Raw genomic sequence first — 7,982 nt, forward strand, 5'->3', positions numbered from 1 at the left:
AAGTGGACGAAGTGGAGGAAGTGTAGGAAGTGGATAAAGTTAACAAAGTGGAAGAAGTGGATGAAGTTAATTAAGTTGAGGAAGTGGAGGAAATGGACGATGTTGAGGAAGTGGAGGAAGTAGACGAAATGGAGGAAGTTGAGGAAGTGGAGGAAGTGGAGGAAGTTGACGAACTTGAGGAAGTGGAGGAAGTGGGCGAAGTTGAAGAAGTTGACGAAGTGGAGGAAGTGAATGAAGTGGAGGAAGTGGAGGAAATGAAAGATGTTGAGGAAGTGGAGGAAATGGAGGAAGTGGAGGAAGTGGACAAACTTGACGAAGTGGAATAAATGGACGAAGTGGACGAAGTTGGCGAAGTGGACGAAGTTGGCGAAGTGGACGAAGTGGAGGAAGTGGAGCAAGTCGACAAATTTGACGAAGTGGAGGAAGTGAACGAAGTTGATGAAGTGGAAGAAGATGACGAAGTGGAGGAAGTGGACGGAGGGGACGAAGTTGACGAAGTGGACGAAGGGGACAAAGTCGACGAAGTGGACGAATTGGACGAAGTGGAAGAAGAAGATGACGAAGTGGACGAAGAGGATGAAGTGGAGACAGTGGACGAAGCTGAGGAAGTGGAGGAAGTGGATGAAGTTTAGGGAGTGGAGTAAATGGAAGAAATGGAGGAAGTGGAGGAAGTGGACGAAGTGGAGGAAGTGGACGAAGTGGAAGAAGTGGACGAAGTGGACGAAGTGAACGAAGTGGACGAAGTTGAGGAAGTGGAGGAAGTGGAGGAAGTGGACGAAGTGGAAGAACCTGACGAAGCGGACGAAGTGGACGAAGTGGTGAAAGTGTAGGAAGTGGACAAAGTTGACAAAGTGGAAGAAGGGGATGAAGTGAATTAAGTTGAGGAAGTGGAGGAAATGGACGATGTTGGGGAAGTGGAGCAAGTAGAGGAAATGGAGGAAGTGGACGAAGTGGAGGAAGTGGACGAACTTGAGGAAGTGGAGGATGTGGACGAACATGCACGAAGTGGAAGAAGTGGACGAAGTGGACGAAGTGGACGAAGTGGAGGAAGTGGAGAATGTGGACGAAGTGGATGAAGTGGAGGAACTGGACGAAGTGGAGGAAGTGGACGAAGTTGACGAAGAGGACGAAGCTGACGAAGTTGACGAAGTGGAGGAAGTGGAGGAAGTGGAGGAAGTGGACGAAGTGGACGAAGTGGACAAAGCGGAGGAAGTGGAGGAGGTGGAGGAAGTGGAGGAAGTGGAGGAAGTGGACAAAGTGGAGGAAGTGGAAGAAGTGGACGAGCTTGACGAAGTGGACGAAATGGATGAAGTGGACGAAGTGGAGGAAGTGGAGGAAGCGGAAGAAGTGGAGGAAGTGGAGGAAGTGGATGAAGTGGATGAAGTGGACAAAGTGGAGGAAGTGGAGGAAGTGGATCAATGGGAGAAAGCGGAGGAACTGGAGGAAGTGAAGGAAGTGGACAAAGTGGAGGACGTGGAGGAAGTGGACGAACTTGACGAAGTGGACGAAATGGACGACGTGGACGAAGTGGACGAAGTGAACGAAGTGGACGAAGTGGAAGAAGTGCACGAAGTGGACGAAGTGGACGAAGTGAACGAAGTGGAGGAAGTGGAGGAAGTGGACGAAGTGGACGAAGTGGACAAAGTGGACGAAGTGGAGGAATGGAGGAAGTGGACAAAGTGGACGAAGTGAACGAAGTGGACGAAGTGGAGGAAGTGGAGGAAGTTGACGAAATGGACGATGTTGAGGAAGTGGAGGAAGTGGACAAAATGGAGGAAGTGGAGGAAGTGGACGAACCTGACGAAGTGGACAAAGTGGACGAAATGGACGAAGTGGAGGAAGTGTAGGAAGTGGACAAAGTTGACAAAGTGGAACAAGTGGATGAAGTGAATTCAGTTCAGGAAATGGCGGAAATGGATGATGTTGAGGAAGTGGAGGAAGTAGACGAAATGAAGGAAGTGGACGAACTTGAGTAAGTGGAGGAAGTGGACGAACTTGACGAACTGGACGAAGTGGACGAAGTTGACGAAGTGGAGGAAGTGGAGAATGTGGACTAAGTGGAGGAAGTGGAAGAACTGGATGAAGTGGAGGAAGTGGACGAAGTTGATGAATTGGACGATGTTCACGAAGTGGACGAAGTATACGAAGAGGAGGAAGTGGACGAAGTGGAGGAGGTGGAGGAAGTGGATAAAGTAGAGGAAGTGGAAGAAGTGGACGAACTTGACGAAGTGGACGAAATGGACGAAGTGTACGAAGTGGAGGAAGTGGACGAAGTGGAGGAAGTGGAAGAAGTGGACGAAGTGGAGGGAGTGGACGAAGTGGACGAAGTGGATGAAGTGGACAAAGTGGAGGAAGTGGAGGAACGGGACGAACTTGACGAAGTCGATGAAATGGACGAAGTGAACGAAGTTGGCGAAGGTTACGAAGTGGACGAAGTGGAGCAAGTGGACAAAGTTGACGAAGTGGAGGAAGTGGACGATTTTGAGGAAGTGGACGAAGTGGACGAAGTGGACGAAGTTGACGAAGTGGACGAAGTGGAAGAAGTTGACGAAGTGGAGGAAGTGGACGAAGTGGACAAAGGAGACGAACTTGACGAAGTTGACGAAGTGGACAAAGGGGACGAACTCGACGAAGTTGACGAATTGGACGAAGTGGAAGAAGAAGATGAAGAAAAGGACAAAGAGGACGAAGTCGAGACAATGGACGAAGCTGAGGAAGTGGACGAAGTGGACGAAGTAAACGAAGTTGACGAAGTTGACGAAGTTGACGAAGTGGAGGAAGTGGACAAAGTGGAGGAAGTGGACGAAGTTCAGGAAGTGGACGAAGTTCAGGAAGTGGAGGAAGTGGAGGAAATGGAGGAAGTGGAGCAAGTGGAGCAAGTGGACGAAGTGGAAGAAGTGGAAGAAGTGGAAGAAGTGGACGAAGTGGACGAAGTGGACGAAGTTGACGAAGTGAACGAAGTGGAGGAAGTGGACGAAGTGGAGGAAGTGGAGGAAGTGGGGGAAGGGGACGAAGTGGACGAAGAGGACGAAGTGGAGGAAGTGGACGAAGTTGACGACGTGGACGAAGTGGACAAAGGGGACGAACTTGAAGAAGTTGCAAAGTGGACGATAGGGATGAACTCGACGAAGTTCACGAATTGGACGAAGTGGAAGAAGAAGATGAAGAAAAGGACGAAGAGGACAAAGTGGACGAAGTCGAGACCGTGGACAAAGTTGACGAAGTGGAGGAAGTGGACGAAGTAAATGAAGTTGACGAAGTGGAGGAAGTTGACGAAGTGAACAAAGTGGAGGAAGTGGACGAAGTACAGGAAGTGGAGGAAGTGGGGGAAATGGAGGAAGTGGAGGAAGTGGAGGAAGTGGAGGAAGTGAAGGAAGTGGAGGAAGTGGACGAAGTGGACGAAGTGGACGAAGTTGACGAAGTTGACTAAGTGAACGAATTGGAGGAAGTGGAGGAAGTGGAGGAAGTGGAGGAAGTGGAGAAACCTGACGAAGTGGACGAAGTGGACGAAAGGGACGAAGTGGAGGAAGTATAGGAAGTGGACAAAGTTGACAAAGTGGAAGAAGTGGATGAAGTGAATTAAATGGAGGAAATGGACGATCTTGAGGAAGTGGAGGATGGAGACGAAATGGAGGAAGAGGATGAAGTGGAGGAAGTGGACGAAGTTCAGGAAGTGGAGGTAGTGGACGAACTTGAAGAAGTGGAGGAAATGGAGGAAGTGGACGAACTTGACGAAGTGGGCGAAATGGACGAAGTGGACGAGGTGGATGAGGTGGAGGAAGTGGAGGAAGTGGAGGAAATGGAGGAAGTGGAGGAAGTGGAGGAAGTGGAGGAAGTGGACGAACCTGACGAAGTGGACGAAGTTGGCGACGTGCACGAAATGGAGGAAGTGGACGAAGTGGAGGATGTGGAGGAAGTGGAAGCAATGGAGGAAGTGGAGGAAGGGGACGAAGTGGACGAAGTTGACGAAGTGGACGAAGAAGACAAAGGGGAGGATGTGGAGGAAGTGGACGAACCTGACAAAGTGGACGAAATGGACGAAGTGGACGAAGTGGAGGAAGTGGAGGAAGTGGACAAAGTTGACGAAGTGGAAGAAGTGGATGAAGTGGAGGAAGTGGTGCAAATGGACGATGTTGAGGAAGTGGAGGAAGTAGACGAAATGGAGGAAGAGGATGAAGTGGAGCAAGTGGACGAAGTTCACGAAGTGGAGGTAGTGGACGAACTTGACGAAGTGGAGGAAGTGGAGGAAATGGAGGAACTTGACGAAGTGGGCGAAATGGATGAAGTGGACGAAGTGGTCGAAGTTGACGAAGTAGAGGAAGTGGAGAATGTGGACGAAGTGGAGGAAGTGGAAGAACTGGGCGAAGTGGAGGAAGTGGACGAATTGACGAAGTGGACGAAGTTGACGAAGTGGACGAAGTGGAGGAAGTGGATGAAATAGAGCAAGTGGAGGAAGTGGACGAACTTGACGAAGTGGACGAAGAGGACGAAGTGGACGAAGTGGAGGAGGTGGACGAAGTTGACGACGTGGATGAAGTGGAGGAAGTGGAACAACTGGACAAAGTGGAGGAAGTCGAGGAAGTGGACGAACTTGACGAAGTGGACGAAATGGACGAAGTTGGCGAAGTGGACGAAGCGGAGGAAGTGGACAAAGTTGACGAAGTGGAGGAAGTGGTCGATCTTGAGGAAGTGGACGAAGGGGACGAACTTGAAGAAGTTCACCAAGTGGACGAAGGGGACGAACTAGACGACGTTGACGAACTGGACGAAGTGGAAGAAGAAGATGAAGAAGTGGACGAAGAGGACGAAGTGGAGGTTGTGGGCAAAGCTGAGGAAGTGGAGGAAGTTGACGAAGAAAACGAAGTGGACAAAGTGGACGTAGTGGCGGAAGTGGACGAACCTGACAAAGTGGACGACGTGGACAAAATGGACGAAGTGGAGGAAGTTGACGAAGTGGAGGAAGTGGAGGAAGTAGAGGAAGTGGACAAAGTTGACAAACTGGAAAAAGTGGATGAAGTGAATTAAGTTGAGGAAGTGGAGGAAATGGACGATGTTGAGGAAGTGGAGGAAGTAGACGAAATTGAGGAAGTGAAGGTAGTGGGGGAAGTGGAGGAAGTGGACGAAGCGGAGGAAGTGGAGGGAGTGGAGGAAGTCGAGGAAGTTGACGAAGTGGAGGAAGTGGAGGAAGTGGAGGAAGTGGACGAAGTGGACGAAGTGGACAAAGTGGAGGAGGTGGAAGAAGTGGACGAAGTGGAGCAAGTGGACGAACTTCATGAAGTGGACGAAATAGACGAAGTGGACGAGGTTGACGAAGTGGACGAAGTGGAGGAAGTGGACGTAGTTGACGAAATGGAGGAAGTGTAGGAAGTGAAAGAAGCGGAGGAAGTGGACGATGTTGAGCAAGTGGAAGAAGTTGACAAAGTAGACAAAGTGGACGAAGTGGAAGAAGTTGATGAGGTGGAGGAAGGGGACGAAGTGGGCGAAGGGGACAAACATGACGAAGTTGAGGAAGTGGACGAACTTGACGAAGTTGACGAATTGGACGAAGTGGACGAAGAGGAAAGAGAAGATGAAGAAGTGGACGAAGAGGACGAAGTGGATGAACAACGCCAAGAGGACGAAGTGGAGGAAGCGGACGAAGTTGACGAAGTGGAGGAAGTGGAGGAAGTGGAAGAACTGGACGAAGTGGAGGAAGTGGACGAAGCTGACGAAGTGGACGAAGTTGACGAATTGGACGAAGTAGACGAAGAGGACGAAGCGGACGAAATGGAGGAAGTGGACGAAGTGGACAAAGCGGAGAAAGTGGAAGAACTTGACGAAGTGAACGAAATGGACGAAGTTGACAAAGTGGACGAAGTGGAGGATGTGCACAAAGTTGACAAAGTGGAAGAAGTGGAGGATTTGAATTAAGTGGAAGAAGTGGAGGAAATGGACGATGTTGAGGAAGTGGAGGAAGTGGACGAAATCGAGGAAGTGGAGAAAGTGGAGGAAGTAGAGGAAGTGGACGAACTTGACGAAGTGGAAGAAGTGGACGAAGTTCAGGAAGTGGAGGAATTGGATGATGTTGACGAAGTGGAAGAAGTTTAGGAAGTGAATGAAGTGGAGGAAGTGGAAGAAGTGGACGATGTTGAGGAAGTGGAGGAAGGGGACGAAGTGGAAGATGTTGACAAAGTGGAGGAAGTGGAGGAAGTGAACGAAGGGGACGAACTTGACAAAGTTGACGAAGTGGAGGAAGTGGAGGAAATGGAGGAAGTGGACGAAGTGGACGAAGTGGAGGAAGTGGACGATGTTGAGGAAGTGGAGGAGGAAGTGGAGCAAGCGGAGGAAGTGGTGCAAGTGAAGGAACTGGACGAAGTGGACAAAGTAGAGGAAGTAGAGGAATTGGAGGAGGAAGTGGAGGAAGTGGTGGAAGTAGAGGAAGTGGACGAACTTGACGAAGTGGAAGAAGTGGACGAAGTTGAGGAAGTGTAGGAATTGGATGATGTTGACGAAGTGGAAGAAGTTTAGGAAGTGAATGAAGTGGAGGAAGTGGAAGAAGTGGATGATGTTGAGGAAGTGGAGGAAGGGGACGAAGTGGACAAAGTGGAAGCAGTGGTGAAAGTTGAAGAAATCGACGAACTTGACGAGGTGGACGAAGTTGACGAAGGGGAGGAAGTGGACGAAGTGGACGAAGTGGAGGAAGTGGACGAACTTGACGAAGTGGACGAAGTGGACGAACGTGACGAAGTGGACGAAATGGACGAAATGGACGAAGTGGACGAAGTGGAGGAAGTGGAAGAACTGGACCAAGTGGAGGAAGTGGACGAAGTTAACAAAGTGGACGAAGTTGACGAAGTGGACGAAGTGGAGGTAGTGGACGAAGTGGAAGAAGTGGACGAAGTGGACGAAGAGGAGGAAGTAGAGGAAGTGGACGAAGTCGACGAAATGGACGAAGTGGACAAAGTGGATGAAGTGAACGAATGTGAGGAAGTGGAGGAATTGGATGATGTTGACGAAGTGGAAGAAGTTTAGGAAGTGAATGAAGTAGAGGAAGTGGAAGAAGTGGACGATGTTGAGAAAGTGGAGGAAGGGGACGAAGTGGAGGAAGTGGAAGATGTTGACAAAGTGGAGGAATTTAACGAAGGGGACGAACTTATCGAAGTTGACGAAGTGGAGGAAGTGGACAAACTGGAGGAAGTGGACGAAGTGGACGAATTTGACGAGGTGGACGAAATGGATGAAGTTGACGACGTTGACGAAGAGGAGGAAGTGGACGAAGTGGAGAATGTGGACGAAGTGGAGGAAGTGGAAGAACTGGACAATGTGGAGGAAGTGGACGAAGTTGACGAAGTGGACGAAGTGGAGGAAGTGGAAGAAGTGGAGGAAGTGGACGAAGTGGAGGAAGTGGAGGAAGTTGATAAAGTTGACGAAGTGTACGAAGTGGAGGAGGTGGAGGAAGTGGAGGAAGTGGACAAACTTCACGAAGTGGACGAAATGGATGAAGTTGAACAAGTGGACGAAGTTGACGAAGTGGACGAAGTGGAGGGAGTGGAGGAAGTGGACGACGTTGACGAAGTGGAAGAAGTGTAGGAAGTGAATGAAGTCGAGGAAGTGGAGGAAGTGGTGGAAGTGAAGGAACTGGACGAAGTGGACAAAGTGGAGGAAGTAGAGGAAGTGGAGGAGGAAGTGGAGGAAGTGCTGGAAGTAGAGGAAGTGGACGAACTTTACGAAGTGGAAGAAGTGGACGAAGTTGAGGAAGTGGAGGAATTGGATCATGTTGACGAAGTGGAAGAAGTTTAGAAAGTGAACGAAGTGGAGGAAGTGGAAGAAGTGGACGATGTTGAGGAAGTGGAGGAAGGGGACGAAGTGGATGAAGTGGAAGATGTTGACAAAGTGGAGGAAGTGGAGGAAGTGAACGAAGGGGACGAACTTGACGAAGTGGACAAAGTGGAAGCAGTGGTGAAAGTGTGAAGAAATGGACGAACTTGACCGAGGGTGACGAA

The sequence above is a fragment of the Vigna umbellata genome, chromosome 4 (assembly GCF_029865625.1).
Source record: "Vigna umbellata cultivar VRB3 chromosome 4, Vumbellata_1.0, whole genome shotgun sequence".
In the NCBI taxonomy this organism is placed as follows: Eukaryota; Viridiplantae; Streptophyta; class Magnoliopsida; order Fabales; family Fabaceae; genus Vigna; species Vigna umbellata.